The sequence below is a fragment of the Calonectris borealis genome, chromosome 2 (assembly GCF_964195595.1).
Source record: "Calonectris borealis chromosome 2, bCalBor7.hap1.2, whole genome shotgun sequence".
Lineage (NCBI taxonomy): Eukaryota > Metazoa > Chordata > Aves > Procellariiformes > Procellariidae > Calonectris > Calonectris borealis.
The window spans coordinates 120,475,013-120,483,446 of NC_134313.1; positions in this window are offsets into that span (position 1 = coordinate 120,475,013).

An 8,434-nucleotide genomic window follows, 5' to 3' on the forward strand; every position below is an offset into this window, starting at 1 on the left:
CCAGGGGTCTTTTGGCAGAGATGCTAGAAATCCGAAGAAAAACATATTGATGCTAGAAGGATCACATGACTCATGGATGCTAAAATCCAGCAGTGCAGAAAGCAGAAGAAAAAAAGAATGCTAGAAGAACATAGAAGACAGAAGAGATTTCATCCTTTTGAAATCGCAGTTTAGCATATTCGACCTTTCAGAGCTAAAGAATCTGTATGTTTTTATCACAGGGGTCTTTTGGAGACATCAGCAGGACACAGCGTGCTTGGTAGTACATCTACAATTTGTTCCGCTTTTACATTTTTCTCCTATTAATAATAAATTAATTGATTAATTTCTGTGTTACCTGGTTATAATGTAATGGCAGGGCTGGTCAGGCCTTCTTGGTCTATTCTCAGTGGAAGAGGGAAAGAAGGAGGGAAGGAGGGGAGAAGGATGTTTTTGGAGCAACCACACATTTGGTGTTTGTTCCTTTTTTAGAACCTGCCCAAGCTGGTCAGGATAAACCACCATAACAAATTATTACTTGACGTGTCTTAAAAAGAAAAACTATTTGCTACCATACTTTAATGGATAGTATTGCAGTGATTACTAAGGTACTTTTCTTTAGCGTTGTGAATTTAACAAGCCACAAATATTGGATCGTTACACTATTTTTCTGGAAGGTGTTCTTTTAGCCTTAGTGAAGAAGTGCCATTCTTATACTAATCTTTTTATAGAAATCATGATGCCTCCCTGGAATTCAGAGAATACTGTAAGTGCCATTCTTCCTTGAGTATCAGCAGGAGAGGAGTCAGAGCACCTTTGATTCCAGGTGTTATGATGAATAGCCTCTTATTACAGAGCCAAACAGTGATCAAGCACTTTCCAGGAGAACCCTATATTAAGTCGGCTGCTTTTCTGAACACGATACCGACTGACAAAGATACCGAATTTCAATTCACAGCCAGCAGTACCTCTGGCAACTGAAGCCATGTATAATACTTCTGCCATATGAACTCTGTGGAAGGACTGATTTTCACCACTCTGCTCTTTCATCAGCTGGAAGGGTGTCTGGGGTGGACGTTGGCTATGGGAGATGGGTATCCATTTTGAATGCTGCTTCTTGTGGTTTTAAAGAAAAAGCAAACCTGGGAAAGAGAGAAATTGCATCCAGTTGGTAAAATGCAAACACTTGGCTTTTAGATTGGGTGTTGGTGTAAAAACACAGAGGCTTTTCCAACAGCATGTTCCATTTCCAACAATTCTGAAAATAAACAGGCAGAGAGGGGAGGACGTTTTCTAGAATGCCTTAACATAGTTCTGGTGAGTTTAGTATGAAGTACTCTTCCTTACCTTTCTGAATGAGCAGGAGAAAGACTGGCAACTGTGAATAATCTGCAGGTCAGAAACAAATTCATCTGCCACTCTATTGTACAGCCTTAGCCAAAATATGCCAGTAGTTCAACACATCAAAATATTGGAGTAAGAAAAGCTGACTGGGTGGAGTTCACCCATTTTCATGTTCTGCCTTGAGTCACAGCGGTAACCATCTCTAACTCCATGGAAGGTAGACTTTATGAAATGGAGTGCAGAATTGGGCCGTCATACATACAGCCATCAACCTCAGTGCTGGTAAGGAAAACAAAGCATTTTTAGATGGCGGCTATACGTTATTTTGGAGAATTTGACCTCAGAGTGGAAAGAGTTGAATCTAATTGCCTGGCAAGAGCCACAGTGAATAAAGAAGGACAGAAACTGTACAGATTTGTAAATATTGTGTTCTCTGACATATGCATGACTTTATGCTTTTAATGCATTCTAGACTATGAAATAACCTAGAATTTCTGTTGTAAACTATTTTTTTATGCAGTAACGTTTTAAAAAAAAAAACCCAATGGATTTCGCACTAAGCAACTTTATGGAGACCGTTAACTCAACTAAAACATACTGTCTGTAATCTCATGGAAATATGCTGAAAAATAAACACAGGAACATCCATTAAAAATATTGTTTAACTGAAAGGTACAAGTATGTGTTACAGTTCTCTGTAGCATCATTCAAAATGAAAAGTCAATACTCTCTGGCTCAGGAACTGAACATGTGAAAATGAGACTCAAAATATAATTACAAACACAAATTGTACAGGGATCTTATTTGAGACTTAAAAATACTTGTTATTCATGAACCGGAAGAAAATGTACATTAACATAATGCTTTGGAGGTATTTAAATAAAAATCAAGTTACAAAAAAAGGGAAAGGAAGCACTTGTGTCTGTTCTTTTGCAAATCATCCAGTTTGCCCACTGTTTATGGAGAAAACATAGGTCTGTCACTTGGATAATTCTTGTAGAAGACACTTTGATATCAAAAAAATTAGCTGAAAAGTGTTTAGCTTAGGCTGCCAGCCCGGTTCTTCTTCAGAAGATCATCTGCCCCCTTTTGCAGCAGCATCCGTTTGTACTCATGGTTTTCACTTTACCAGAATGATTCAGGGAGCTTGGGAAAACTAATAAACAGATGGGGATAAACAGCCCATGAATGATACATTTGACTTAGACCTCCTCTGTTGTGCGAAACTTGGCTAATCAAAGACAGTAGGGATGGCAAACAATGAATACAGTACAGTAAATACAAAATCTGAAGATGATAAGGTCAAAATACAGTAGGGATGAGTTACTTATTACAGGAATTAAGAGCTGAAAGTGCCAGCTGTGGGTTGAAATTAGGAAAGGAAAAAGGAAAGGGGGAAATACCAGGAGTGATTTTGTGATGGTGACATCCAGTCATTAAGCGATTGATCTGTTGCTCCTGTGATAAAAGTCATATATCATCCTCTTCTAGGGAAGCCGTGTATTACAACAGGCCGGCCAGAATCAGCTCACTGGTATTAAGCCTGAGATATGATCTCCCTTTTCCCTCCTTTCCTTTATTAACAAGTAGCTATTAACTGGGCCCCCATTTCGTATAGATCACGTGCTGCTGCGTCTGGGCAGAGCCCCGTATAAATTTGCTGTCGGGCAGGCTGAGAAGTGACTCTGTGGGGTGTAACAGCGAAGCTACTGGCAGTGCTTGGGGGTTCAAGCCCTTGCAACCAAAAGGTGTTTGCTCCCCTTTGTACAGAAACGCTGGGATCATGGATTTTAGGTATTCAGTAAGCTCTCAGCCTGAAAACCCCTCAATTTCTGTGCTTGTCCTTTCATTTGCCAGCTAGATGACAATATATGGTTTATTGCATCGTAGTGCCTTATTGCATACTGTGCCTCAAAGGCTATTTTGTTGGGGTTTGTTGCCACAGGCATTGAAGTCAGCATAGATTGATTTTTTTCCTTCAGTGAAAAAAATTTATGGGTTTTTTTATATCCAATAATTTATAATGCAAAGATACAACATAATATGTAGCTGTAAAAGATGAGAATATGTAGCTATGAATGACCATTTTAAAAATTAGTCATAACAAGAAATGGTTAGATAGTTGTAAGACTTCTCAAGCTACAGGGTTGTCACCAGTTCAGGATAATACATAAATGTTTAATCCCTTTTCAGGTAAGTGATAGTGAGAATGAGGCAAAGGCATAAAGCCCCAGTTTTTTTTCTTTAAAGTTAGTAGTCACATAAAGTTACACCTCTGACCTCCATATTTCCACTTGAAAGTAAGCAAGTCCCATTACTTTGCAAACTAATCAGGAAAAAAACACATTTGTTACTTCATGCAGCTTAAAAGGCCTACCCATGAGGTACATCAAAGGGAAGAGAAGGTTAAAAATAATCAAAGAAAACTTAGAAAGTTTTTCTACAGAAAAGGTTAGCATTTATAAACTTAAAAAATTCAGAAGTCTCTACAGAATTTAGTTTCCATGTATCATCAGTACTCTAAGGAGAGAGAACAGGGGAGGGAGGAGAGATGGGTGTCTAAACCACTGAATATTTCCTTGCCAAAAATAAATAAATAAATAGGTATCTATTTATTTTAATATTTTTTCCTAGGCACTGAAGAGGACTTAAGATACAAACCCCTGATTTGCTGGGGTGTGCAACCCAACTTACTTTGGCTATTTCTTACTTAACTTCTTTTTTGTATATAGCTTAAACTCTCCACACTAGGTCATTCAAGTCTTGAGTCACCAGAAAAAAGAAGTCGCTGTTTAAAGTATGGCAGACAACCAAAAGTTCAGACAGCTGCAATGAAGGATTAGTTGTGGGTTTTTCTCACTGCCTTGCTACAAACTGCATCACAGCTCTATGTTCAAACATTATTAAATGGGAATGTTTTCTCTGGCACTGACTACTTCTCCCCACAGTTTAAGTATTGAATTTTTTTAACTGAAGTAGCTTTGGTTTACAGCTCACATTAGAACTTAAAAACATATTTCCATAGTAGCTGGCATATGCAGGCAACTGTTTATTCTCAGTACCAGCCATAATAAACACTTGTACTTTTATAATCCAACAAATCTTTGTCTAATCACAACTCCGTTTTCAGAGCTGTAGAATTTGCATGCTATTTAAACCATTTTTCATGAAAACTCTCTAGAAATTGAAGGATTTTCTAAGTCTGCCTTCATTATCAATATAGAACAATAATTCACTGTAAAGGATGTGGAGATACACGGTGGGTATTAATGGCAACAGTCTATTGAGAAAAAGCTTTGTAAAGCAGGACGCTACAGGATTTTCAGGGGCATAGCTTGCCTTGAGGACATGCACCTTTAATTCTACCTCGAACTTATTCTGGCAAGTATGAAGAAATGGTACCTCCTTGGTTGGACAGGCTTTCCAGGTGAATGGAGAACAGCAACTTTTGGGTTTTAGCATTCCAAAGCAGTAAAGCTCTGGAAAACGCAGCAATCCGAATTCGCTTTTGGCTCATGCATTGTCAACAGAACTAACGAAGGGCTGCTTGCAGAATCACTACGGTGAATGAAAAGGCCCAGCAGGACATTTGAATTCCTGCTGAATTTGCCAGAGCTGATCATTCTAAAAGTGTTTGTTTTTTGTAGCTGACTTTATTGGCTATTGGAATTGCCGAGATGCAGAAGTATGGAGCCTGCGATGCTGTTTTATGGGAACAGAACTAAACTTCAAGCAGAAAAATCCCTACCACCCTTCTTCCTTTTTTGATGAATATTGCTAATTGTGAGGATGAATTAGCAAGAAGCCGGTAATACATGAAGAATTACTATCAGTAAGAGCAGGTATTAATTTGAAAAACATTACAAACTCAGCACAGTCTGTCAGATACACTGATTTCCATCCTGTGAACCTTCCCTTGCCCACGCTTTGGTTCTTACATAAGAAAGATTGTCCTGACAGCCAGCAGTCTTGTTTTTCACACAACCAAATACCCACCTCAGTGTGCCAGCAGTTGTGATTCGGTTTAATCTTCAGCTTTCAAGCAGTTCCCCATCACGCAGGACCCCATCCAACAAGAGATCAAGCACATGACTCGTGCTGCGTGCAGACCCTTGTGCTGTCTGCCAGAAGATGGACTTCACCCACCCTTAACCTCTAAGCGGTGACTGAATGACATGCTCGGAATTATTGCAGGCTTGTTTGTGGGCAACAATGGAGGATAGGAGGCCAACAGCAGCTACCCAAATAGCCAGCTTCGTTACTAGAAATGTGAGCAATTGTTAAAAAGTGTACAACTCCACAACAAGCAATACTACCACCGAGGTTGATACGGATTTTATCTCCAGGGTCAGCAGACACACTGCTGCTGCATTTGAGACAGTCACAGGAACACGGTGGCTTCAACAAAATGACACTTCCCTGAGCATCAGCATCATCCTGTAAGCCTTGTCAAAAAAAGAAATGGAGGCAAAATCTAAATATCCCATCGAGTTAGGCAGAAGCTGCTAACATCTGAGGCAGGCAACTCACAACTGCAAGAATTTGGGGTGGCAGAAGGGAGGCAAGAACCATATTCCCGCAGCCTCCCAAGAAGAGCTGGCAGGATCAGAGAAGTGGAAGAAAAGACACTAATTTATTGCAGTCACATGTAAATGTTGGCATTTAACAATAGCAGCAGCAAAAGAAAAATCAGTTTAAAGAACCTGAGAATGCTGAAAAAAGCCACAATAAATACTGAAGAACTGGAAGAGGAGCTATTTCTCATTAGAAAAGAACAAGGGTTTGAGAACTACTTGTACTTATTAAGATTGAACTGGCTTGGGACCATATGTAGTGGAAATTAAGAAAGCCAGAAAAAATCCACAGACACTTGAACAAAATGAAAAAGGGATCACAGTGCCATTTCAGGAGGCCACAAGAGTATCAGTTGCCTCCTCAAGTTAAATGGAACGGTAAAGGACATCAGACTTACTTCATGTAGGCTTAAGACAAATAAATCGTTGGCTAATGGACATCTTAGTAAATCATGAAACCCCAACCTGAGAAGGCACAATGGCAGGGGATTTTAGCTGTAAGGTCGAGAGCTGAGGAAATGACTGAACATGAAAATAGATCAGCTAAGGAAGCCTTAAAGACAGAATCATAAGCTTACCAGAAAATTGATAATACCCAAGAGACTTGCAATGGTTGAATAAGTGTTTGATGAAGAGGAAAAATTAGGGTTCAGAGGCGCTAAATGTATCCCCAGTGTAACCCATTAAGTCAAATGAATCACAAAACAGGTTAAGTCTGGTGCTCAGTGTTTTACTGGTGGAATGAAAATATTACAATATTTTACCACATACTTTGTTCTTTAAAAAAGATTATAGCAATCTCCAACAATTAGTGCTGGAGAGGGGAAGGGAGTTCTTTAACTGGAAAGAAATAATACTGGGTGGCAAACCAAAGGGATCCTGAAACTGATTTTCTATCATCTCGTACCTGCTGTAGTCTATGCTACTTGCTTCACCAACAGGCAAAATCCGATTAGAAGCTTTATACACACGTTATTTCCACACAAGATGTATAGTTATGGAAAACCTCGGGCCCAGGAACTTGAATTCTAGGCACCTCTCTTGGAGGTCTTTAAGGTTTTGCATTGCAGTATCTAAAGACAGCACACAAGAGCTGGGGCACCGCAGAAACAAATGGCCAGATAACAGTCTGTGCTTGGCAGAGCTCCTACATCGGTTTGGTAAATGGTAGTAAAAAAAAAAGTAAACTAAAAATGTTGTAAAACGAAGGCAATGTAGATAGTCCATCCACCCCCAACCAACTCCATGCCCTTTAATGGTGGGATTTCTGGGTTCGAACGCTAGAGTATCAAAGACACAGTTATTTGGGCATATGATCTTAACATCAATGGTTGAGTTTCTGAGGAGGGAATCTGGAGTTGTCCTATGCAGGTTGGAAAGCAGAGGGACAAAAGAGGCCTCCGGAGCAGTAACCTCTCCCTTGAGCATACACACACCTCCAGCAAGAGAAAACTAGGAACAAACTGGAGAAGCCACCCCAGCTGGGTATTGTAATACCTGTACTTCATGGGTATTGTAATACCTGTACTTCATGTAAAACCATGCAATCAATCAACTGCTTGTAAGTTTTAAAAGCAAAGTTAAATTCTTACATAAAATTACAATAAATGGAGTACTAATATTGTGTGAAACAAAAAGTATAAGGAAATCTAATACACCCTCTCTATGCTCAAATTCTGGTCTTATTATCACAAGTGGAGCTGGGTAAATCTCCTAAAGTTAAAAGGCTCTTGATAGATTTTAATTTTGAGAATAAAACGATCTGCCCATTGAATTCTGAGGATTAGCTGTGATTTATACTGAAGAAGCTAAAAAACCCCCCCAATCTGATCCTCCAAACATCTTTCACACACACTTTAACATTTTAAAATGTTTCATTGCTTTCACAGGCTGGAGGACACTTGCACCTGATCCTGTGGATTCCCCTTCTTGTTCTCTGTAGACACTCAAGTATAGTGTGGACACTACACTTCTACAGCATATGTAAGCTATAGCACCAGAACTCAGCAAGATAGTGTAGTTCATGATTTGCCGTTTTAAAAACCTAAAGCACATTTTGGTTTTGCAATTCACTTCCATTCAGCTAAATTAAAGTTCAGTCATAAAGGCACTGAATGCTCCTGTTTCCCCTTGATATAAGCGGGATGAAACCACTTGCAGGACTTGGTCCTTAAAAATGAAAGAGGAAAGCAAAGGATGAAATCCTGGATCCTCCTCTGAGGTCAATGGGATTTCTACTCTTCAGTACTCGTGTGCACTAATTGACTATTCATCTCTAACACAGTGTTTTTTGGGCCTTAAAAGTACATCTGTATAGGTCTCTGCCACACAATTAATAAAAATATCAGGAATTCACATGCAAATATTTTTCATGATTCCACTTAAAATTGCCTCAGTTTCCACCTGTACTTAATTTTGGATGAAAACTATGCAGATAGTCCCACAAGACAGAAAAAAACATGCAAGTTGTTTTCTACAGAAGAGAATACTAAATACGTCGACCATCATTATTTTATACAAGATTGGCCCCACCTCAC